Here is a 25,036-nt window from a genome sequence, read left to right on the forward strand (position 1 = left end):
AGGTGCTTCAGTTCATTATTCTTCCCTCTGAAGTGGTAGAATTTGAATAAAGATTATCTGGAAACAAAGGCTGATGAATGGAATCAGGAAGAGGAACACTCTCTGTACAGGAAAACATTGAAAACAAAACATGACCCCACTCCTAGTGGTTTTATTTATTTATTTATTTATTTTTGTTCTCTAAAGACTTAACAATAAGGCAAAACATGAAAGAAAACACTCATAAGCAACTCTTTCCCTCCTCTTCTCCCTGCCCCCCTTCCCTTCCTGTTCAGATTCTGGGAACCTGGAGTCCTCACTTGCTCCATTCTCTGCAGAGGAAGAAATATCTAATCTTTGTTCTTCGGAGCACTTTAAATAATTTAATAAGTGCAAGTGATTAAGACATTAAGAATTAAAGTAGCTTCAGAATCAGCCCCTGACAATGAGGAAGCATTGCCCAAGTTTCTAGGTGAACACACAAGTAAAAAGTCCTTATTTGCTTCTTCTAAACTGGTGAAGTTGTGTTGGAAGTTAACTGACTACAAAACAAAATTTTAGAGATGCTATACAAAATAAATATTGTAAGACAGTAATGCCTTAAAATGGTACTTTAATTAACCAGAAGTGAACCTCTCAAAAATGGCATATGTTGGAAACATATATTTTACCTAAAGACTCTTTGGAATAAAAATAGGTAGGTTTCTATGCTTCTAGTATTTGAATTGTCAGTACCATACTAACTAAAAGGTATCCAGCATATTTTTTAGTAGTAATACGTATTTCAACTTCTTATCAGAACCAACCAAAAACCAACAGAAATTTTCAAAGTAGAAACTTCTGTTGAGAATGTTATCTCTAGCATCTAACAGTTAAGGGTAAGATTATCTTCATAATGAAGGGAAAATGGGAAAATATTTACACCAATAAGTGCATATTATAATTTCATTTTTAGTTAATCGGTGCAGCTTTAGATTTTGCCTAAAAGATGCCAGTTAAAAAACAGACTAACTGTTGACCACTTGAAAATGCTGCTGAAAATTGTGATGGTTGGTCCAGTTATATTAGAAGGTAAATTAAATTGCAAGGAGTGGGGTCTCAAGCATTTGACATGCTGATAAAATCATGGGAAATTTGATCAGTGTTAGATCTGCAATGGGAAAATCTGTTTCTTACTAGCATTTCTTATCAAAGGCTAGCTCGTCTTCCCATGAGTTTGTGTACTGCAAAAAAAAAAAATAGTTCTAGCAATCCACGCAGAAACAAGACATATTATTTATGTCCTACTTAGATAAATGACTGATAAAAGCCCTTCCAAATGTATCAGTTGAATAAACTATCCATTGTGCCCAGACTTTTCTTGACCATGGGTCTAGTTATAAACTGGGGGAGGAGGGAGAGAGAAAGAAAGAACTTGTTTATGCCATCTCTAAAAGTTCAGTGTCTGGAGACACTAATAATTATTTGGAGATCTATTATGGCTTTTAAGACATATCTCTTCATATTAGGAGAGTGGACAGGAGGGTGAGGGCCAAGGAACAAGAAGAAGAGGCAAACCATTCAAGTGTGAGCTCCTGGAAGAATTCTGCCTCAATCAGGCACTAGGAAATTAAAAATGAAGGGCTAGATTGTTTTTCCTGTGCTGAAATTCATTTGACATGAGTTTGGAGTGGAAAGGTGTTTAAGGTAGTTGTGGCTTCCTAATTCAGCACCAGCCCAGCCTCTCTGTGAGTGAGAGCCTAGGGGCTGCTTTCTCTTCCACCACTCGTGTACAGTTTCTACCATTGACATAAGCAGGTGCAACTTGATTGAATTAATGTCGTTTTCCCTGCTTAAGTCCGTGGTAATTTTGGCCCTGCGTCACTGGTGCAGTTTACCACGCAACATGCAGCTGTCTACACCTTTTGACTTGGAAAATGATAAGAGAATACTGAGCTTTGCAGGTGTCTAAGATAGTCATCAGCACTGTATTTGTTTCATAAATTTGTGACTTCCAGTGTTGGATAGCAATGGCTGGAATGTCTCCTCACCTTGGTGTTAAATCATCCATAACAAACATTCCAGAGTTCCTTCAGGACAGGATAGATAAAGATCTGGCACTCAGCACCCCAGTCCAGATTGAAGGCAATAAGACTACTCATGCTTACAGTTCAGCATGTGCTTAAATACTTTGCTGAAGACTAAACGCAGTCATTTATAGGAATGGATAGAAAAATGGACAGAATCTCAATTTCTTGCTTTCAAGTTTCTTTTTAAGACCATATTAAATATTAGACCCAGGATTAGACGGAGATGGTTGTGGTCCCCACTTATAACTTTTATCCCAGTGGTTAGCACATTCACCTGGAATGTGGGATTGAGAGTTTCAGTTGTCCCCTCTGACAGGGATAAAAATTTGGACAGTGGTCTCCTACACCTCTTAGGAGAGTGCTCTAACCACTGGACTAAAAGTTATAAAGGAGCTTCTGGCATCACCAGCTCCTGCTCCAGGAATGGCTGAGGCACGTTTGCTGTCTAACTCCAAGAGAGAGACTCCTGACTCTGATTTCCTTGCCTGTGCATGCATAGTTGCACTAGCTCTCATTGAGTTAGCGCCAGTATAAACAGCAGTGTAGCTGAGATCACAATGGTAGCCACAGCGAAGGAACGGCTGAGCCGGGCTGAGCACACACTTGCCTGAAAAGGATGGGTATGACTCGGCACAACTCAGCCATGCCTCTATCAGTGCTGCGTCGGCTACAATGCTACTTTTAAATGTGCTAGCTGGATGACACCCCAGGAGGTAATGTAGATGAAGCCTACATCACTTTTGCACAACCTGTAACAGTGTCTGTTGCCTACAGGAGTAGAAACAGTGGTGAATTCTAAGATCGCAGTTCCATTGAGGGTTTTTGTTGACAAACCTACAGCAAATCCTGAATGGTATGTGGTGGTACCTACTGCAGTTACAGCTTCAAAATTTAAAATTTGCCAGTTTTACTTTTACATGAGACCTTCTGGTAACACTACAGACTCTGAGAAGGAAGCTGCAGGTTTTTCTTCTGTGAAATGGATCTTTAAAGGAGTTATCTTGTAGGTGAACTGCTGTCAGAAGCAGAGAGCTGTAGTTTTACCTTTTAACATACTTTTCTTTTTTGGTGCATTTTAGTGATCATGAACTTTAGCATAAGTTGTACCTTTCTTATATTGACTTATCCTTTACAAAAACATTAAGCCATAGCAGGTTGTGAATTAGGAGGTTATTGGTGGTGCCTCAGGCAACTTTAGCAATGTAAAATTAGCATCATTAGCTTATTAATGAATGCTGCTATTATAGTTGATTTCTTAATTTTTCATTTAATGACAAAAATCTTTTAAAGAAAGTCTTGTGGGGTTCTGTGCAATGTATCCTTTGACTATGGGATATAACACATATGAGAAAATAGTAGAAATGCCTTTTCCCCACTGTTCTGAATATTTTTGTCATCATAATTTTTTTGGAAAATATTTTATATGATCCATGGGTTTATGAGAGACCCTTATCACTTCCCTCTTCCTGGCCCCTATTCTCTTGGCTGTCTTGGCTTTCTATTCACCTGTGGTTGGTGTTTCAGCGACTACTTGATGTCTTGTTTTCCATAAAAAAAAACAACACCTAAATTAGAAGCAAAATTATTTATTTACGTATTTTTTAATAGAAAGAGAGAGTTAAAAGTAGGGATTGGGCCACTGACTACTAATGCAGCCTGAAGAGTTGGAGAAGCAGTTTATAGCTGTCATTTTCTCCCCCTGAAGATACCTTTCTCTCTCTTCTTCCTCTTCTCTTCCCTCATCACTCTCTACCCCCTCACCTAAAATCTTAAGAAGCTGAATTTGGAGTCTTAAACTAGCTCAATTCAGGTCCCTAACCTAAACTTCAATTTTAAAACTGTCTGGCCTCCTTTGGAGCAGTGCCTAGGCTTGGAAGGTAAGCAGTGGTTTCCCTTCGAAGTCCTAGTATACCTTCTCCCCAAGGGCACTAATGTTAGAAGTCTTGTTTGCTTAATAAATTTGAAAACCCTTTTTTAAAAAAAAATTCCCAAGTGACACCTTTGTGTCCAGGTCTTCCTTCATGTGTGTCAGTAGCAATAGTAGTGAGCAGTGGCCAGTCCTGCTGGTAAAATGGCAAAATCTGTTGATTGATCCACCTGGCAAATCTGTGTCATCATCAGCATTATTTAAAGGATGGCACAAATGGTGACATCTGGGAGCCAATTCATCATTTAATTAAATTAGCCTGTAATGAAATCTGCCATAATGAGATTAATTTTAATTATTAATCAGGAGCTGACATGGGCACAAGACACCATAAATAATAAATGAGAGCTATGCCTGCTCCGTTTCTAAGAAAGGACCTACTTTACAGCAGCAGTGCTTTTTATGAGGCTGTGCTGGGTTATATATTGGTTTTGCATCAATGGTATTTCAGCATCTTCAAAGGCCTCTGTCTGGAAGGCAGAATGTCTGTGTGAGAACTAAGATATGGGTGTTCAATGTGGTAGTGATGATGCCTGTTATATGGAGCAGAAACATGGTTGCTAAAACAGCAGAAGCGAGAAAACAAAACAGTTTTCAGTGTCAACTGTTACGGAGTATTCTTAATATCTCTCGGTTTGATTTTGTCACAAACAAGGAGATACTTAGCTGATCCCAGCAAGTTGGAATCTTGCCCCAGTTGAGGACAAGATGACTGCAATGATGGGGTCATGTCCAATATGCTGGAGTAGGTATGCTTTTAGAGAAGGTTGATAGAGCTGAGGTTGAAGGAAGTCGAGCACGAGCACAAATGAGGTTGGAAGTTGCAATTTTGAGGGATTTAGGAAACTAAATCCTCCCATACTGACTCCTGCTGAGGGATGAAGACTTGCAATGGTCCATTCAAAATGGACATCCATTCAATGTGTTACCACAGCTACATCATAGCCATGTGAATCTGGTGATAGTGGTATATGATCAGCAGGGTCCAGTGCTGAAGAAGAACCAGACTGAAACAGTAAGAGCTGCTTCTTCCTTATGTTTCACTGACTTGAGAGGTGGAGGGGAGAGATGTGGAGGTGTAGAAGTAGACACTTGAGGTGAAATCCTGGCCATACTGAAGTCAATTGGAGTTTTGCCGTTGACTTCAGTGGAGCCAGATTTCACCTTTGGTGCTCATTCACACAGTTATGTCCCTTGTCCAGCTAGATTGCCACATTATCAAAATCTAATCAGGTTCTACAGTGACACAAAGGAATTACCTACCTACCTACCTACTTACCATTCCAAAACTTAACCTGGGATAAGAAGTATCATGTAGCCTGAAGTGGATCCACATTTGCCCTCACTGCCTAACAAAAAAAAACACAAACAAACAGAAACCACAAAGGTGATTAGGAGAGAGTAGAAGCATCTAGCACTACCTTTCTGTTGCAGATTAGTTTCCTTTCCTCCAACCCATCTATTAGACTGGCAAATAATGAAACCACCCTCCCAGCAACAGACTAGTGATAGGAGGAAAAGTATTAGAAATGATACACTAAAATTACTTACAATCAACAATTTTTGTGGTGTTGGAAATTGCATGTAGATGGGGTTATTTATAAAATCACAGAGAATTTATTATCTGGAGCATGGGACTTTGGGGGTGGTTCTGACTATTTAATTTGTGTGTTCTTCATAGCAGGGTCTGTCACTCATTATTTGTTTGTACAACACTTCACCCACTGTAGCCCAGATCTTGGTTGGGGTTTCTAGGTGCTACTATAATATAAATAAAAAATAACAGTGAATGATATAATTAGAGGAAAACTCTTTTTTAAAATACTGATTAAAAAGCAAACAAACATTATCCCTAAAGGGAGCTATAGTTTGCCTAAAAGTAAACATTGAAGACATGGAGGAAAAGAAATCAAAAACCTAAGAATGTCAGATTAAACAGTCCTCTGAATTCTAGATTTCCTTGCTGTATGACCATTTAAATCATAACTCTAAATTCATTCTGCCATAATTTCTTTGAACTTTTATACATGTATGGTATAGTACATATAATGGTATTATGACAGGGTCAGGCCAGATGGCTACAGGAGAGTGATAGAAGGCAGATATATTAGCCCCAGGTTAAGTAGTTCCCTTTTCCCTGGGTAAGGTAACAGGGAAGGTTCCAGAATAATCAGGAACTTTCTGGAAACAATTAAGGCAGACAGGCTGATTAGAACACCTGCAGCCACTCAAGAAGCTGCTAGAATCAATTAAGGCAGGCTAATCAGGGCACCTGGGTTTTAAAAAAGGAGCTCACTTCAGTTTGTGGTGTGCACCTGAGGAGCTGGGAACAAGAGGCACTAGGAGCTGAGAGTGAGAACGCGGACTGTTGGAAGACTGAGGTGTACAAGCATTATCAGACACCAGGAGGAAGGTCCTATGGTGAGGATAAAGAAGGTGTTGGGAGGAGGCCATGGGAAAGTAGCCTAGGGAGTTGTAGCTGTCACACAGCTGTTCCGGGAGGCACTCTAGACAGCTGCATTCCACAGGGCCCTGGGCTGGAACTTGGAGTAGACGGTGGGCCAGAGTTCCCCCTCATCCCTCTATTCCTCCAACTCCCTACTTGATACCAGAGGAGTTGACCTGGACTGTGGGTTCTACCAGAGGGGAAGGTCTCTGGCCTGTTCCCCAATCCACTAGGTGGATCAGCAGAGACTGCGGGGATTGTTCTTCTTCCTTTTCCCCATGCTGGCCAGTGATGAGGCTAACTGAGTGAACGGCAGAGTTGAGCCACAAAAGTGGCCAAACTGAGGGCTGCCATGAACCTCTGAGGCGAGCAAATCTGCCAATAAGCGCAGGACCCACCAAGGCAGAGGAGAAACTTTGTCACAGTATATAAAATATAATAGATTCTTTACCATAATAAATTACTCCTGTTTGCTTCTCCCCCCTCCCCCCAAAAAAGAAAAAAAGAGTTAGAAAACACTTGCACAAGCCCAGGATCATAATCAACTGTAATATCAAAGTCAAAACCACTGTTGCTACCCTTAGGTCTTACACAGAAGTAAATATAAATCAGTACCTTGCCTCCCGGTTGGTTTATTAGCAAAGTAATTTGAGTATATTATTAAACTTTAGCATCAGTGGTGGGTTTTTTTGTTGTTGTTGTTTTGTTTTTTTGTCTGATGGGTTGTTAGTTAGATCAGAAGTAAAAGGAAATGGTGTGTAGAGGGGAAGTTCAGTGGGGAGAAACGTGTATTAACATGGACTTGTTTCAGACCCATGTGGAACACACTCAGGGCCTTTGATGGAATCTCTCGGACATATTCAACAATCTAAAAGTGTTATCCACAGAAAAGTATCTCCTCATGAATAATATTAAGGAGAAAGCCCTCCCCTTTTTCTCCCCCATTACTACAAATAGACTCTCCTAGGTGCTATAGCTTTTCTAACGCTATTGAGAAGGCCCCACAATAGCATTCCAGTAAGGAAACCATATTCTGCTCAACTGCAGGATGGCTATGATGGCACAGAATTGTTCTGCTCTAGATTATATTGATTATCAGGCTTAGGGTACATCTACACAGCAAAGAAAGACCCATGGCAGAGCTGGTGTCAACTGACTCAGGCTTGTGTGGCTCATGCTGTGTGCTAAAAATAGACATGTAGACTGGAACCTCGGCTATGAAACCCAGGAGAGGGGGCAGATCCTTCAGTCAGGTTGAATGTCTTAATACAGTATGTACGTTTAAGAAGAGTTTAAATGTTTAAAGAAGAGTTACATTTTAAATTTATTTATTTATTTGGAATTTAGACAAGTTCAAAGCATTTACTAACCAAATGCTATATAGAATATTTTGTTCAACAGTTTTCAGTAAAAATGCTTATGTTCCTCCTCCTTACTCGGTCAAAAAATAAAATAAAGATCCCTCCTGGTGTGAATGGTGGTCTGCCAGACTCTAGGAATTCTGCTTCTCCACTCCTGACCCCCAAAGGTAGCCCGTTAATCCAGTTCATTTCTAGACTTTGGGGAGGCTTACTACAAAGCCTCCATGTTCTGTGGATTTTCTTTTAAAGCTTTTGCTTTTCTATCCAGCTCATCCCAGATGCATTCAATAGATGACAGTATGAGGTCCATAGTGGCTAGTCTTTACATTTTTAACAGGCTGTCCCTTTTTTCTATAAATACATGTTAGGGTCTGGACAAATGTTTAGTATCATTGTTAAGTTGCAAAATTAAACCTTGGCCAGTTGGACACAATCTATCTGGAAGAACATACCTCTGAAGCGTACTGTAATAGTCCTCTTTGCACAGGACAGCTGCAATTTTGTACAGATTCCTAATTGCATTGGCTCAAAGTCAAAATAATTCCCAGACCATTAGGTTAACCTCTATTTAACTGCCAGGAAGTGTCTGTTCCCCAAAATTTGTAGGCTGAGATAAACTCTGCATTTGGACTTACGCCTTTGTAACTTTTGCAAGGTTAAAAGGTCTAGAATGGCTCTCTTTAGGGGTTCAAAGTAGTTGCTATTTTTTTGAAGCTGCCTTTACAGTAGGCTTATCCAGTAGCACCTGGATCTTCTGATTAGGTCTCTGATTATTTCATTTTTGGTTTGTCCATATTTGCTTCATTTGCAGGAAGATATAAGTTGGCATAAGGAAGTCCAAGTTGGTGTCGCTAACATGCAAAGAAGCTGTAATGTGTAAATGTGACCAATCTAGACTTCGTTAGATGTGTATGTATGAGTATAAGGGGGCTCAGGTTGGTTTAATTTACATACCTAAGAGACAAAAGAAGGTGTAAGTTAGCATAGGAGATGGACTACTTATTAATGTATGTTCCTTTTAGATGCTTTTTCTTGTTATACCCTGTCTTCCAGCCCTTCAGGATGTCAGCAGCACCATTTTAAACTCAGAATCAGTGAAACTGGATAAGCCAAATTCAGAGGCAGTACAAAAAGGGGTTTACACATTTGTAAATGGGTGTGTATCCAAGACTAAATCTTAACATTAGACTCACTCCTGGAAGATTCTAGAGGGAAATTTTGTCATCACAGGACTCAAGAGACTAAAACTGAGCAATTAAGATTGAAAAGGTATTTTAGTCAGACTGATTAAAGCTCCTTGGGTCTGATCCAATCCCCACTGAAATCAATGGTAAGGGTCCCATTGACTTTAATGGTGTAGGACCAGACATGTTACTGTTTTTAACACATACTTTACTTAAACAATAAATGAACATTTTGGAGAGAGTGCATAATTGAGAAAGATTCAGTACCCCACCTCTTCCGTTTCAAGTGTGAAAGCTTATAATATACTTGCTCTGAGATTGCCAGGAGTTTCTCCATGGAGGCCAGGGAAGGCCAGGCTTAACATTCCTGATAGCTCTAAGGTTTAAAAAAGTTAAATTCAAACAAAAACCCCACCACACACAAAAACACCTGAAACAGTGTTCCCCAATATCCAGTTCTCCAACTTTTTAAAAAAAAAACAATAACCCTTTGCCTGTCACTTTTAGGGTAATCATTGTTAGGGGTGCCCAGGTTAGTTGTTCTTCTGAAAAGAAAACAAGACTGCTTCCTAAAACAGACCTGAGCCTGAGGAAGGTATGTGAAGCTCTGTAGAACAGACACCTCTGATACCAAGATATCAGACCTCAAAACAGACTAATAAAACTGAAACATGAATATAGTAAGTTTCCTCACTCATTGAATTTGACATGAACAGACTGAAATACAGTGAGGAGGTAAAAGCAAATAAAATGTTAGCAAACAGTCTTAAATGTCACTATTGTCACCTTGGATTCCAAGTCTGTTTCTAAACTATCTGTGAAAGCTTGTACAAATTTGAAGTAGTTGAAGGAATCAAATTTGTTGGAGAACTTCAACAACCCCCCCCCCCCATCTCTGCTTCCTTATCCCAATAGGCATTCCTTGATCACGAGTTCTCAGGAGAATTAATTCAAATAATCATATAAATATCCTCAAGCAAATCCAAGTCTTGATCACATTTCCGTCAGAATTTTATGAAACTTTTAATAATTTGTGCTTGTTCTTCAAGACACTCTGCTGAAGTTCTTAAAGAAATTTTACATCTTTGGATTGACATGAAGACAGATGTAATCATAGTTACTTAAAATTGCAAGGATTTCTTTACATGGGTGAACTTTAGGTCTATATCCTTCCTCAATATAAACTTCAAAATTGTACCTGAAACACTTTCAAGTAGTCTCAAAAAGGCCTGTCTGCAATAAACCCACCTCAGTAACATTCAAAAATACATACAATTGAGAAACCAGAATAAAATCTCAAAGATGCTTCCTTACTTCCAGTTTTTGCTTAGTTACCATTTGACATAATTGATTATCCTTGTTTATTTTTAGCTTTAGGAAATTTAGATTTGGCTAATTTTTCGTTAATTAATATAATGTTATAGTGTTTACAATCCTTTTGTTTCAGTTACTATGAGCAACCCTTACCTTCTTTACATGGGAGAAAGGAACTAATCAGAATTATGCCTTCTTTTCCTTTCTGTTCAATGTAGCTTTGGAATCAATGGCCATGAAAACCCAGTTTTTCAGGCACCAAGGTCAGGATATTTTCCCCTCCAAAATCTATGAGATTTAATTCCTAAATTCCTGCACAGTCCTCAGAGTCTTCAGAGATTAAAAAAACATTTATGAAAAACCTACTTTTTAAGCAATTTTTAACTTCGCCTTCTGTTCAATCCCAGTGTTAAATTGCCAATTAACTGAATTAATTGTGCCTAAATCTCCCCTCTGACTTTAAGAAAATGGCTTCTATTAACACTGATTTATCTTTAACCACAATCTCCTAGAATGTGGGAATCTTTGTAGCTCTCTTTTTGTGGTCTACTTAGTAATTTAATGAAGATCGATCCGTACATTCCTACTCTGAAAATATGACTTTAGGAAGAATTTTCTGTAATATCAGCCTTTGCTTCATTTTTATTTGTCTTGATAAACCTACAAGACTTGCTCACAAAATTCTTGAAAGTCTTGCCAAACGGTTGGCTCAACTTACCTGAAAGAAGTCTTTATCATCTTTCATATAATGTCATATGAAGGGAAATCAGTCGTCGTTCAAACATTCAAAGTCACTGTAGTCTTTTACAACTACTCTTCTAAAAGAATGTGGCTGCTCCATTTCATGCACTACCTGCTCTTCCATACGCTGTGCTACTGCTCCCTCCAAAAAATCCCATCTTTCATTTGCTTCTGGGTCATTCTTAAAAGAATCATGGTTCATTTCTGGATCCTGTCTGTGTTCCTCTCTCAAGAACTTACTCCAAAAGAATGTATCCCTTCTCATTTTGAAAACCAAGCTTGCCATTTGTGGTGTCACTTTTTGTTCTCTGTATGATAAAACTTATAAAATCCATAAATTTGGATTTCTCCAAATTAAAGGACAAATATCAACTTCAAGAATCTCTGAATTTTTACAATAATGTAATCAGTTATGGGGCAGACTTCTTCATCTCTTGAAGATGTGATTGAGATGGAGGGTCAAACCTACTGAGCCACCTATGCTGGGGCTTGCAGTGGGTCCCTTGTAAGGAAGTGTGACCTCCCTTGCACAAAAACCTGGCCAGTTATGAGGCTCTGCTACAACAGTGTACAAGGGCCGTAGCAGAGGGGAAAATCCCTACCACAGGGTAAACGGAGCTGAACGCCATCTCTGAACAGATATAGAAGCAATAGAAAGAAGGTTCAGAGACAAGCTACAAAAGGTATTATATACGTGAAAAGACTTCCCTATAAGAAGAGATTGAAAAGTTAGTGACTTTTAGTTTTGAGAGGAGACAAATGAGGAGTGGGTACAGTAAAGTTATACACAGCAATGTATGGGTGTAGAGAAGGTAAATTGAACACTCCTATTTACCCTTTCTCATAATAAGGGAATTAAGGGAAATTCAATGAGATTGAAAAGTAGCAAAATTGAAACTGATAAAAGGAAATACTTTTCTACACAATGCATAATTAACTTTTAGAATTCATTGCTGTTAGTTATAATTGAGGCTGAGATTTTGGTGGGATTGGATAGACAGATTGGACATTTGTATGGATAATGAGAAGCTCTGAGGTGATATTAGATAGACTTGAATATTTTTAGATGAGATATAAACATTTGTGCTTCAAGGTATAAATAAACCAGTAGCTGACAGGATCAGCCGGCGGGTAAGTGATTCCATAATTTGACTGAACAGCACAGATTCTTGCACCACCTCCTGCACCATATGTTACCACTTTCAGAAATAGGTCACTGGGCTACACAGACCAAAGATCTGATCCAGTATGGCAGTTCATATTTAGTGATCCAGGAATAACAAAGACCGTGATCTACTGGCTGACATCTTTAAAACTGAGCTGTCAGCGAGCACTAGAATGCATAACCCATTGGAGTGAGAGAATTTTTCTTTCTCTCACTGTCCACTGCCCCTGCTTTGCTCTTATATAGACATTTGTAGAAGCACTGCCTACCAAGTCTGGTTTTGGGCTAGCCACTGCCTCAGTTCCTCCTCCCTCTTAGGTTTCCCACTAACTTTAACAGAGGTTTTCACATATCATATAATACCCCTTCTTGGGGTCCTGGTTTGTTAACAAACGTCAAAAGGAAACAAGAACTCCTGCCCTGCTTTCCTAACTGTCTCAGAACCATTGATGCAGGGTTCTTAATCCTGTCCTTCTTGAGGCTTTCATCCGGTAGACCTGCTATCCAAACTCCTGCTTCCTACAGGCTTACGCTCCACAGGCCCTCTGCCTGTCAACTAGGGAGCATTTATTTGTGTAGAGCACCTCATGCAGCCCTCCTGTTCCTTTGAGTCTTTCCCTGCTCTTTCTCAAACAAAAACTCCCAAAGCTGCCTACCCAGAGCCACCCTCCGCCCCCCCCCCCCCGGCTTCTGTCTTATGTGTGCCCCAGAAAGCCTAATTTAGCCATAAAAACAACAAGGAGTCCAGTGGCACCTTAAAGACTAACAGATGTATCTGAGCATAAGCTTTCATGGGTAAAAACCTCACGAAAGCTTATGCTCAGATAAATCTGCAAAAAGAAAAGGAGTACTTGTGGCACCTTAGAAACTTGCCACAAGTACGCCTTTTCTTTTTGCGGATACAGACTAACACGGCTGCTACTCTGAAACCTGTCAAATAAATCTGTTCGTCTTTAAGGTGCCACCGGACTCCTTGTTGTTTTTGTGGATACAGACTAACACGGCTACCCCCGATACTTGACACCATGCAAGGCACTAATTTAGCCATGTGACCCACCTGTCATGTGACATTATATTCTCCACCTCGGAAGCTGAATTAAGGGTGTTACAGGTGGGGTAGACCCATCTCCCCTTAAAAGACCAGTCACCCTCTGACAATATTATTGTAAAAGGAAACAACCTTTTCCAGTGACACTCTGCTCCCATCCCACCCACCCTCTCATACCTAAACCCCTTAACATTACAACGATATTTAAGTTTTCTAAATACATTTTTGGGGTCCATTCCAGACTCCCTCTTCTCTCTCAGCTATTCCATGGCAACTCTGAGGGTTGGTACCATGGGAACAGAATCTGTGTAGAACTAGATTTGCTCAAGCTCTCTGCCTTCATGAGCAGTTCTGTAGGCTGTGAACAGACATAAAATCCCTCTCAACACCTTGCATGTGGTGCCCAGCTCTGCTGAGTTTTGGCTGCATTGGTGTGGAGCCTGAACATGTAGCTTCAGTGCCCATTATTTACACACACACTGTATACGTGGCAGGATTAGTCCCATAGTAAAAGATAATGTGTTATTGTTTTACTGTTGATTTTAGTCAATAATGGTAACTTGCCCTTTTCCCTCCCCTTCCACACATCTCAGAATATCTCAGCTATTACTTAACATTTCCAAACACTTCCTTGAGCTCGTTTGGTGTGCTGTTGTCTTTGTTGTAGTTTCTATTAGTGCATTTCTTTATTTTCTTTCTTTATTTCCTTGTTCTGCTTTTTCATCTTTTCCTTCTTCTTTAAAAGTTTTCCCTCATCAGATTGTGTTACATTCCTGAAAAATTTGAATCTGGTGTTGTGGTTCAGGCCCATCTCTAACTGAAAGTACTTTGAATTAATATACTTGTATTAGAATGGTTACAAAACCACTGGAACAGTATTTTGATACACGTGTTTTGTATGTTTTTTCAAGACTATCGAGGTGCATTTTGTATATTTCTAGATTGGTCTTCACCATACATTACCTGCTTTTCTGTTTTGAGAACATAAAGTTTTGAAAATTTGAATAACAGAATATAACTGATTGGAAATCTGAGGAAGGAGCCTACAGCTGTGTTTCAAATTAAGGCCATATTCCTGCAAAGAATTACACAAATGTTTAACCCTATGTACTGTGAGTAATCCCATTAAAGGCAATGTGACTAATCACGAGCAAAAAAATGAGTACATGCATAAGTCTTTGTATAAGGTGTATTGTATATACTTATTTGTACATAAACAATTTTATTTTAAAAAACATAGTTTAATTAAATGTGAATCTCTAAACTTTTTTGAGGTTCACTAAAATGTTATGAAAAATATAGTTACACATGTATGTGTATGAGAGAGAAAGCAGGAGGGAGAGAGAATATCTGTACTCATTTTGTGTGGCCAATGACCGGTATCAAAATACTACCTTCAAAGCTGAGAAAAATCTCTTGGCTTACTACAAGGAAATACCATTAATGTTTTTTGTCTGTATTCCATTAAGGCTTGGCAGTTGGTTTCTAGTTTGGACAGATACTTTGTTCACCTGAAAAAGTAACTGGTTTTCCCTCGAATTCTTTTATGTATATCTCTCACTCAAAACCAAAACAAACAACAAAACCCTAAGAACAGCCTTATACATTTTGTGTTCCGTATTGAAAATTTTCACAGTTTGCTTGTTAGCAATCATTAAAAAGCCTGTGGAATAGAAACCTATTCAGAACCAGGAAGCTGGTGCCCAGAAAACACTGTGTGAGAAATGTTCTAATTACAGCTATGTAGATAGGAGAAAAACATCATATTACAGATTTTTAAAAGTGATGCTGTTTTTATATTTCCCATTTTGAAACAGTTTTTTTCCTAATGCATGTTATAACCAAGCAGTAGTGTATTATACATACCTCAATTAAAACCTTTTAATTATTTTATAAATGTTATGATTTATGACTCTTTTATTCTTCAGTGACAGTATACAAATCCAAATGTCTTTTTTATGGTTAATCTGTATTTGTACACTTTTATTTCCACCTAGTATATCCAGGACTAGATCTTAGACCTTATTAAAACTAAATAATAATTCCAAACATATGTGCTGATGCTGAGAAATTGGTAATGATGATGAAGAATGTTTGCTCTCCAGTGATAGTTGCTTGTACGATAATTTACCTTTAAAGTTGTGGTGAAACTTCTGAAATCATATATTTTTGAGTAGGTTGGTGTTGAAATCCATATCCTGGTCCATATTCTGCTCTCTGTTACAGCAGTACATCCCTATTGACAGTATCCTTATATGACTTCAATAGGATTGCACCACTGTAACTGAGAAGAGAATTTGGCTCACTGTATTGTAACTTTTTTATACATAGAAATACCATGTAAAGTATAAAGAAAAGGAGTACTTGTGGCACCTAAGAGACGAACAAATTTATTTGAGCATAAGCTTTCATGAGCTACAGCTCACTTCATCGGATATATGTGCTGTAGCTCACAAAAGCTTATGCTCAAATAAATTTGTTAGTCTCTAAGGTTCCACAAGTCCTCCTTTTCTTTTTGCGAATACAGACTAACACGGCTGCTACTCTGAAACATGTAAAGTATGTAATAAGGGCTAAATTTTGCTGATACATTGGGTATCAGTGTAATTTAGAGAATTATTTGAACATAAGTGGACTTTAACCGTATTGTCCTTCAGTACTAATTTTAAGGTAGAATGCTTATAAAGTGCTATAGAATTCTTGCATATAGAAGAGTTCAGAAATGTAAAATTTGTTGTTTGATGTGTTCAAAGGACATTGTCATTTTTACTTCTTACCAAGGTAGTTTTATGAGGGATAGGTTTAGTACAGTACTCTCTGTTGATAAAGCTGTTCTTGGAAGCCCCATTCTGCTCTGTTTTGCCCTGGCATCCCAAATGAAATCAATGAGTTTACACGGGTGTAACAGGGAACAAAATGTTTCTTGCAAAGGATTTTTAATAGGGCTGTCCATTAATCGCAGTAACTCATGTGATTAACTCAAAAAAATGAATTGCTGTTTTAATTGCACTGTTAAACAATAGAATACCAATTGAAATGTATTTAATATTTGGATGTTTTTCTACATTTTCATATATACTGTATTCTGTGTTGTAATTGAAATCAAAGTGTATATTATTTTTAATACAAATATTTGCACTGTAAAAATCATAAAAGAAATAATAGTTTTTGGTTCATCTCATTCAAGTACCATAGTGCAATCTCTTTGTCGTGAAAGTGCAACTTACAAATGTAGATTTTTTTTGTTACATATCTTAACTCCAAAACAAAACAATGTATAACTTCAGCACCTACAAGTCCACTCAGTCCTACTTCTTGTTCAACCAATTGCTAAGACAAACAAGTTTGTTTACATTTACAGGAGCTAATGCTGCCCTCTTCTTCCTAACAATGTCACCAGAAAGTGAGAACAGGCATTTGCATGGCACTTTTGTAGCTGGCATTGCAATGTATTTACGTGACAGATATGGTAAACATTCATATGCCTCTTCATGCTTCGGCCACCATTCCAGAGGACATGCTTCCCATGCTGATGATGCTCATTAAAAATATATATATATGTTCATTAAATTTGTGACTGAACTCCTTGGGGGAGAATTATATGTCCCCTGCTCTGTTTTACCCACATTCTGTCATATATTTCATGTTATATCAGTCACGGATGATGACCCAGAACATGATGTTCATTTTAAGAACACTTTCACTGCAGATCTGACAAAATGCAAAGAAGGTACCAATGTGAGATTTCTAAAAATAGCTACAGCACTTGACCCAAGGTTTAAGAATCTGAAGTGCCTTCCAAAATCTGAGAGGGATGGGGTGTGGAGCATGCTTTCAGAAGTCTTAAAAGAGCAACACTCAGATGCAGAAACTACAGAACCCGAACCACCAAAAAAAGAAAATCAACCTGCTGCTGGTGGCGTCTGACTCAGAGGATTAAAATGAACATGTGCTGGTCCACACTGCTTTGGATTGTTATCAAGCAGAACCCATCATTAACATGGATGCATGTCCCCTGGAATGGTGGTTGAAGCATGAAGGGACATATGAATCTTTAGCGCATCTGGCACATAAATATCTTGTGACACCAACTACAACAGTGCCATGAGAATGCCTGTTCTCACTTTCAGGTGATGTTGTAAACAAGAAGCAGGCAGCATTATCTCCTGCAAATGTGAACAAACTTGTTTGTCTGAGCGATTGGCTGAACAAGAAGTAGAACTGAGTGGACTTGTAGGCTCGAAAGTTTTACATTGTTTTATTTTTGAATGCAGTTTTTTGTACATAATTCTACATTTGTAAGTTCAACTTTCATGATAAAGAGATTGCACGACTTGTATTAGGTGATTTGAAAAATACTATTTCTTTTTTACAGTGCAAATACTTGTAGTCAAAAATAAATATACAGTGAGCACTGTACACTTTGTATTCTTTGTTGTAATTGAAATCAATATATTTGAAAATGTAGAAAACATCCAAAAATATTGTCCAATATAAATAAATGGTATTCTATTATTGTTTAATGGTGCGATTAATCGTGCGATTAATTTTTTTAATCGCTTGACAGTCCTAATTTTTAACATTGCTAGAAACCATAATACAGTAGCCTTGAATTAGAGGTTGCTTTTAAAATGTTACAAAGAGGGAGGCTTTTATTTTAGTTGTGCATTAAGCTGTTGCTAGATTTTCCTGATAGAAAAAGTAATAAAGGACTATCGTGTAGCACTGCAGAAAAAGGAGCAAGTTGCTGAAAGCTGGATAATTTGGGGATATAGAGATGTCACTTCCTCCCTTTGCTAGGCTGTGAAATTCTTTGTAATTCCCACTGGTAAAGCTGCCAACACAAACAAAAAAACCCCTGAAACTTCCCCTAACTCCTTTGATGAAGTAGAAAAACATATAATTGGAGGAATGCCTTTATCAGTGTAACGCTTGATATCTTCTCTTAGAAGCACCATGGATAGAGTAAAAAGGTGTTAGGAGGATCCAGAAGGAATATAAAAACCTAAGCAGTAGTGAAAAAAGGTTGATAAAATATGTTCCCAGGCAAACATTTTTTTACTAAGAGACTTTAACAGAAAAATCAGCCTTAAAAAATGCAGTGTTAACTTGTCTCAAAATTGCAGTATTAATAACTTTATAGTCCAGTTGACTACAAATGTATATTTCTGTGTGATATCTTAAGTTTTTTTTAACTACTTAGTTTTAAGTGAAGTATCTTTAAAAGAAAAAGTTTGAGAGATCAGTATTTAGTTAAAAGAAAAGGAGTACTTGTGGCACCTTAGAGACTAACCAATTTTACTCCTTTTTCTTATTGCGAATACAGACTAACACGGCTGCTACTCTGAAACCAGTATTTAGTTTAAACTCTCAGCAATAACTGTTTTATGATATGATTTATCTGTTAACACATGGTCAACCTTAAACATAAATGTAATTCTGTGGAAAAAGCTGTAAAAAATTCCCTTTATGAAAAAGCAATGGTCTACTAACCTATCCTTTCCCCTAATTCAGAATTTTATGAGAAGGTTTCACTGTATGCCCCACATAACAGCATAAAAAATCAGAAACAAGAAAAAGGCTATTCAGTACATGAAGCTGTTTCCAATCAAGGGCCAGTTAACAGGCCCAGCTTAGCTAGAGAGAAAGGGTATCATTCTCAAGTACCCACCACAGCTCAAAGAGGAGCCAGACTATTTTCACTGTACTGTGCTGTGTGACTGAGGCATGACATTAATTTTTAGTTAAAGCTCCATTGCAATGCTTGTATGCAGCACCGTCTGTCTCCTTAAATGATAAAATAGGCAAAGCATATACCATTCGGAAGCATTGCTTTTTCTATAAGGTTGTTTAAGGACCCTTTTGTAGTACTTCCAAAAGTTAGTGTTCCTATTATAATCACCTATTTTCAGTGACTTTTTTTTATATGAGTGTAAAATATTGTGCAGCGCTGAAACTTTGCGTACAGAAAAGAGGCCAAGTAAACTTTCCTACTATATGTTTTGAACATGGAATTTCACCTGAAAGAGAGAAACATCTAAATGGAAAAACAAATATAGTGAAACCTGTACAAGGGACCACTGTCATTAGGTTAAACTCTTAAAAGTTTGCCCCCAAATATCATTTAATTAATTTAAAATACCAAATGCAATTCTCTGCCATCTTTCATAAGAAGACCACCTCAGTTAAGCAATTGTTTTTTTGTTAGTCCCTTGAGATGACCACCCAATTCAGATTTTATTGTAAATGAAGCTATACATAGGATAGCGTTAAGGGCTAGTTGAGATGAAGGTCTCTTAAGTATTAATTCACATGCTTCTAAAAACACAGACTAAATGCTACTGAAGAAATCAAAATCCCATTTCAAGCTATTCTTAAAGTGAATGGACTCCTTTGCGCTGCTCAGGTGACACAAAGGAACCTAAAACTGGCCGTAGCTAGCCAGCTGAGAATTCTCCTGGTGTGTGGTTTCAGGAGCTTTCCACTGGTGTAAAGATGGCATAGGCAGCTCCTACACCAGCTGGCCTTCAGCCCTGGGATTAGGCGTGTGTCAGGAGTGGGAATGTTGGGCATGGGGATAGAGTGCCTCTGAACTCTGCCAATTCTCAGATGCCTTGTGATCCTTTAGGCACCGTAATGAGCGGGTGTAAATTGCTCTAACTCATGCTGGGCCCAGGGACAGTGCAGTTTGGCCCTCCGTAACAGGGAGCTTTAGCTAGCTCCCTGATGGCCTCCCCCATCTGTGCCACGTAGAAGAGCATCTGGTCCTGTAAATTCAGCAATTGTCTAGTGAATATCTGAGTATGCTTAGGCTTCCATTGGGTATTTTAATTGTAGATTATGGAGATGCCATCTAATTGAAAAAAATGGAGAAACTTGAGGTGGGCAGAATGCAAATTACTCAGATTTAAACTTGTCCAGGACACTAACACTAACCCCCTACTCTTACTAAAGACTCTTTGGACCTTCAGTGATTAAAAATGGTCAAGATCTCACCAAAAGACTTAAAGCAAAAGCTCTGTAAATTCTGTCTTCTCCTTCCCAGCCCCTCCAAATGTTTTGAAAAATAAAATAGTTCTCCAGCTTTCAAATGTATGCAAAAATAAAGCTGGAAAATTTATCTTCACTCTGATAGCACTTTTTAATATCTGTTTCAGTTCTCACTGGTGGGCAAGCAAAAATGTGTTTTTTAGGATGTTCAGTTAAATTTGCATTAGCAGCCATAAAACATCATGCTGTGATCTTACTAGCTTTCACATGCTAAGCTGAGTCAAGATAGGCCATTATTTGAAAGGGAGCTCATCAGTGGAAGCCGAGGATGTTGGAGGAAGTGATATTTGTGGCTGGGTAGGTGAAACTATCTTTTGAATCAGACTGAATCAGTGGTCACCATATGAACAGGTGCTGTGCTGCTGGAGGCACTGACTTTCAGAAGCAACCCAGGAGAAGTTACAGAAATATTGTACTAAATGAACTAAGTAAAAACAACAGATGGTAAAGTCTTCAGTGCAGAGATCGTGTCTTCATACACCTAGTACAATAGGGCCCTGATTATGACTGGGGCTTTTGGGCACTATAGTAAACATCTAGTAATAATTAGCTATATTTAGTGGGTTGGAATTAAATATTTTTGCAGCTTTACCTTCAATGTCTTCTAACTCTGAGCCACAACATTCTAACCTATTTTTTAGAAGAAATAATCTGAAAAGTGTTTTCACAAAACAAGTTCTCGAAACTGGATACCTATTTCCAAATGCTAGTATTTTTTTAAGGCATCTGGATTAATTTCAGTAGAATAACCCAGATTAGATGACAGCACTGCATTGTAAAATGCAACATGGAAATCTAATGTAAATTCTGGGGACAGATTCTGGGGACAGTCATTATTTTACTGAAGCCAATGAAAAAAACTCTTATTAAGTTTTCAAGGGGTGGAAAGATTGAAGCATTGTCAACTCTCACAATTTTATCATAAATCCTCTGATAGTTTATTTTTTTTAAAAATAATTCAGCTCATGAAGTTGTGTACTTACATTAGAATCTCAGTTTTCATGTTTTAAAAGTAAGTTTCTAGCCCTCATGGTTGTGGAGAAAAGGTGGAATATGTGATACCTAAAGGCTCACCAGAAAGCAAATGAAAAGACCTGATATTTATTATATTTTCTAATCTCAGGAATTTAAAGTCAGTTTCATGATTTTTTGGGGATCTTATGGTTTTTGAAGGCTTGGTGTTGGCAATCTTGGGATTGGGGTTTCTGTCATATTAATTTGCATTTACAATGTATAATGCATATGTGAGTATATGTATGTATAGACACAACATTTTGGGCAGTTTAAATGTTTGTAAATTTTGATATATTAAAGTGTCTTTTCCCATGAGTTCAGTAAGTTACCCAGTTTGCTTCAGTTTTTTGAAGCATTTGTTTGCTTTAAAGAGGATTTTTTTAAATAAGATCAATATTTTGAAAACAAGAAAAAAAATAACTTTCTGGAAATCCACTGAAGACCACTGAAAATCAATTATCCTTGTGCTTCTCAGTCACTTAGGTGCTTTTGAAAATCCCACCTGTTATAATTAAGTGCACTATGGAGTGCTCTTTATCAGGGAAGGAGGCAAAAGTACCACAGTAGTGGTGAAGGGTTTGGAAGAAGAGAGCATTGGCTCTGCTGCCAGCTCTCCTTTTTTCTGTATAGCTCACAAAACCCCCTCTGTGATCTCTGTATGGTGTTGCAGTTGTGAGAAAATTAGGGAGTGGAGCAAAATGGTGGGAGGTGACAGATCGTGGGCAGACTCAGGGTGGTCTGTTCATCTTCTGGCTGCAGTGATGTCCAAGCAAATATCCAGGCAGAAGCGAATGTTTCAAGTAGCAGCACAATGGGGCCAGGGATCCATGATTGGGGCTCTCTCGTGCTACAGTAACCCACGTATTATATTAACAATAACAATAAAGTATCAGGAGATAGCTGTGTTAGTCTGCATCCACAAAAACAACAAGGAGTCCGGTGGCACCTTCAAGATGAACAGATTTATTTGGGCATAAGCTTTCGTGCGTAAAACACCACTTCTTCAGATGCATGGCCATGCATCTAAAGAAGTGGGTTTTTTTACCCATGAAAGCTTATGCTCAAATAAATCTGTTAATAACAATAAAGATATTTATTTAACTCACCTTCTGCATTTGCAAGCAAGACCCTGCAGAGAAGAGTTAGGATGTAAGTATTAGGAGGCAAATCTAGAGGTAGCACAGGTTCCCCAAGATCATGAAGACCAGCCGGGTTTGCAGGAATACCTCTTCCATAACTGTGTAAAAGCAGAACAAAATCACAGGAGAGAAATCACATCTGTGGAAAATGGTTCCTTCTTAGTAATTTCAGTTTGCAGGTGCAGTAGTTTGCCAGTCATGGAGATAACCTCTGATAGAGGCACTATGGATGGTATTAATGATATGATTATTACTACTTTGTCTGTAATTTTCTCATATTTTTATACGTTTAAAAATATTACCTTTACAATTTTATTGGGCCAAATATTGCCTTCATCATTCAAGGCCCAAAAAACAATGGAACCATCTTGATTCTGCTGTGCCGGGAGGAGGCCAAATGCCCACACACTGTAGTAGTGGGTTGTGTGAGCAATTGCACTATTGCTCTGTGCATAATGTCAGGTGGAAGGGGGACCTGATTCTGTTGCTCACCAACTCCCACGGGGTTTCCCCTGTGATAGTCCTTTACCTGGGGTTTTTAATCAGGCACCAGGATTTGGCTCTTAATTCACATTGTCTATATATTTTCTCTGGACTTCAGTCTTTACTTTCACAGTATTTTCCATGGAAGCTTTTCCTTTGTTTTTTATTCTAATGGTGAAATAAACCACAAGTGCTTACTCATGCTATGACTTCAACATCTGACATTTTGGTTATTATAGTAGTTAAGAACAGGGATAGGTCTAATACTAATGTCTAAAACAATATTTGAAAGCCGATTATACTCTCCCCAAAACTTTACATATGCTTCAGTAGATTTCCATTGTCAGAGGGGCAGGCCTATATTATACCACATAATACAATAAAATGAGGATTAGTTGGTCTTTTAATACTTGAGATAATTACAGCTGACAAGCACCTGTTTAAGGAAATGCTCTTAAGTACACTGAGTTAAAAATCTAAACAATATTTCCATGAAGTTTTCAGTAGGAGTTTTAAGTACACAAAACAGGTATCTGAATATAAGTATTTATTGCAGTCCTGGCAATCCTTTCTAATAATAAAGAGTTGGGGCTGTCAAATGATGGCACAAATATCCAAATCTGAAGTGACATAGCTTTCTAGCCCAGTTCATCAATCATGTTTTATTAGCTTTAACAGAGCCAGGCTGCTATCTGTCATTTAAATGTTGTAGTGGTGACACAAACTGGTGCCGAAAATGTGCTGCAGGTGTAACTTTCACTCAAAGACTATTTCTAAGCAGCAAGTTGGTTTATACTCATGTGGGGAGAGAGTGCCATCTTCAGTTTCATGTGTCCATGTAAAATAGCACTGAACTTTTTGGCTTTGCCTGGTGGCAGAAGGTGAAAACGCATATAGCGGTGGAGCTCTGGAAAAAAGTCCCTTTAATTAAAACAAACACAAACACACACACTCTCTCTCTCTTTCTCTCTACCTCACCAGTAAAAGGCTTAAACATGGCACTCTTCCTTACATTTTAAAATATGGTTTATTTAGACACATTGGTTGAGACACAGAACTTGCAATACAGTAAAAGTCTGTATTGTGTGGGCCAAGAAGTAGGCTTTGTTTCCATCTTTCGGTCTGTGAGGATATGTGCTGTAAAGAATAATAAAAATGCAGGGGGGCGGGGAATGCTAGTGGAGACACAAAACAGTAGCAACCAAATTTTCATTTATTGTGTGTAGAAGACATGAAAATTATTTTTATTTACCCTGTTGTACTTTTTTTATACCTTTTAAAGTGCAGTCAATTCTGTGTGTTCTTTAAGAATAGAATTGACTTCATGGTATTTGAGTTGAGGTTCTGGCATTTGACCCTTGTTTTTCTTGGCACTTTTTCATTTTACAGTGGAGCTTGGGGATACTCCCTGTCTCTTGTTTCCAGCATGTTAACATAGTCAAGTAAATATTATCTAGTGCAGTCACATACATTATTCTTGGGAGGAGTATTTTAAAAAAGTTTTAAAGTCCAGATCAAAGAATGGAATTCATTATCCTTGTGCCTGAATTTCTTTTATTTATAAGATGAATCTTTTCTGGGCAAACTTATGTTCTTTGCCTGAAATAAATCTTATAACCTTTAGAATATGTTTTGCTGTATTCAAATGTAAGTATAACAATCTTAATATATCTAAATTGCTAGCAGTTTGTAGGCTAAATTATTTCATTTCTATATTTTAAAACTTAGTTTGTTCATATATTAAAGAGCAGATGTGTTGCAGCGACAGCAGGCAAGCAGAGACGAGGAAGGTGATTTCATTAAAAGAGCCTTGGGATAAATGCAGCACATTAGATACCTACTGAAAGACAGGAGCTGTTGATGGGGGTGACCTCTGAATGCAAGTCATCTTACTATAAACAGAAGGGTGTGGAAAGCCATTGGTCAGAGCCAAGCTTGTTTACTATCCAGATCTCCTCTTAGTTAACTTAAATAACTGAACTGAGCTAGGCACAGTGACAGTTCAAGGGAGAACAAAGTGTCTTTAGGAAGAACAAAGTGTCTTTAGTAGTTTCTGAATCTAAATACAATACTGCTGACTTACATAGAGTTTCCTGGTCCTGGAACTGGCTGCTCA

At 38.1% G+C, this 25,036-nt stretch overlaps 1 protein-coding gene across 4 annotated transcripts in view; it reads left to right on the forward strand.

The window, feature by feature from the left end:
* The window catches only part of EYA4 (EYA transcriptional coactivator and phosphatase 4), a 218,802-nt gene that overhangs the window by 69,659 nt on the left and 124,107 nt on the right, over nt 1–25,036 (forward strand). The gene's annotated exons all lie outside the window — the stretch shown is intronic.

This window comes from Lepidochelys kempii, chromosome 3 (genome assembly GCF_965140265.1).
Source record: "Lepidochelys kempii isolate rLepKem1 chromosome 3, rLepKem1.hap2, whole genome shotgun sequence".
Lineage (NCBI taxonomy): Eukaryota > Metazoa > Chordata > Testudines > Cheloniidae > Lepidochelys > Lepidochelys kempii.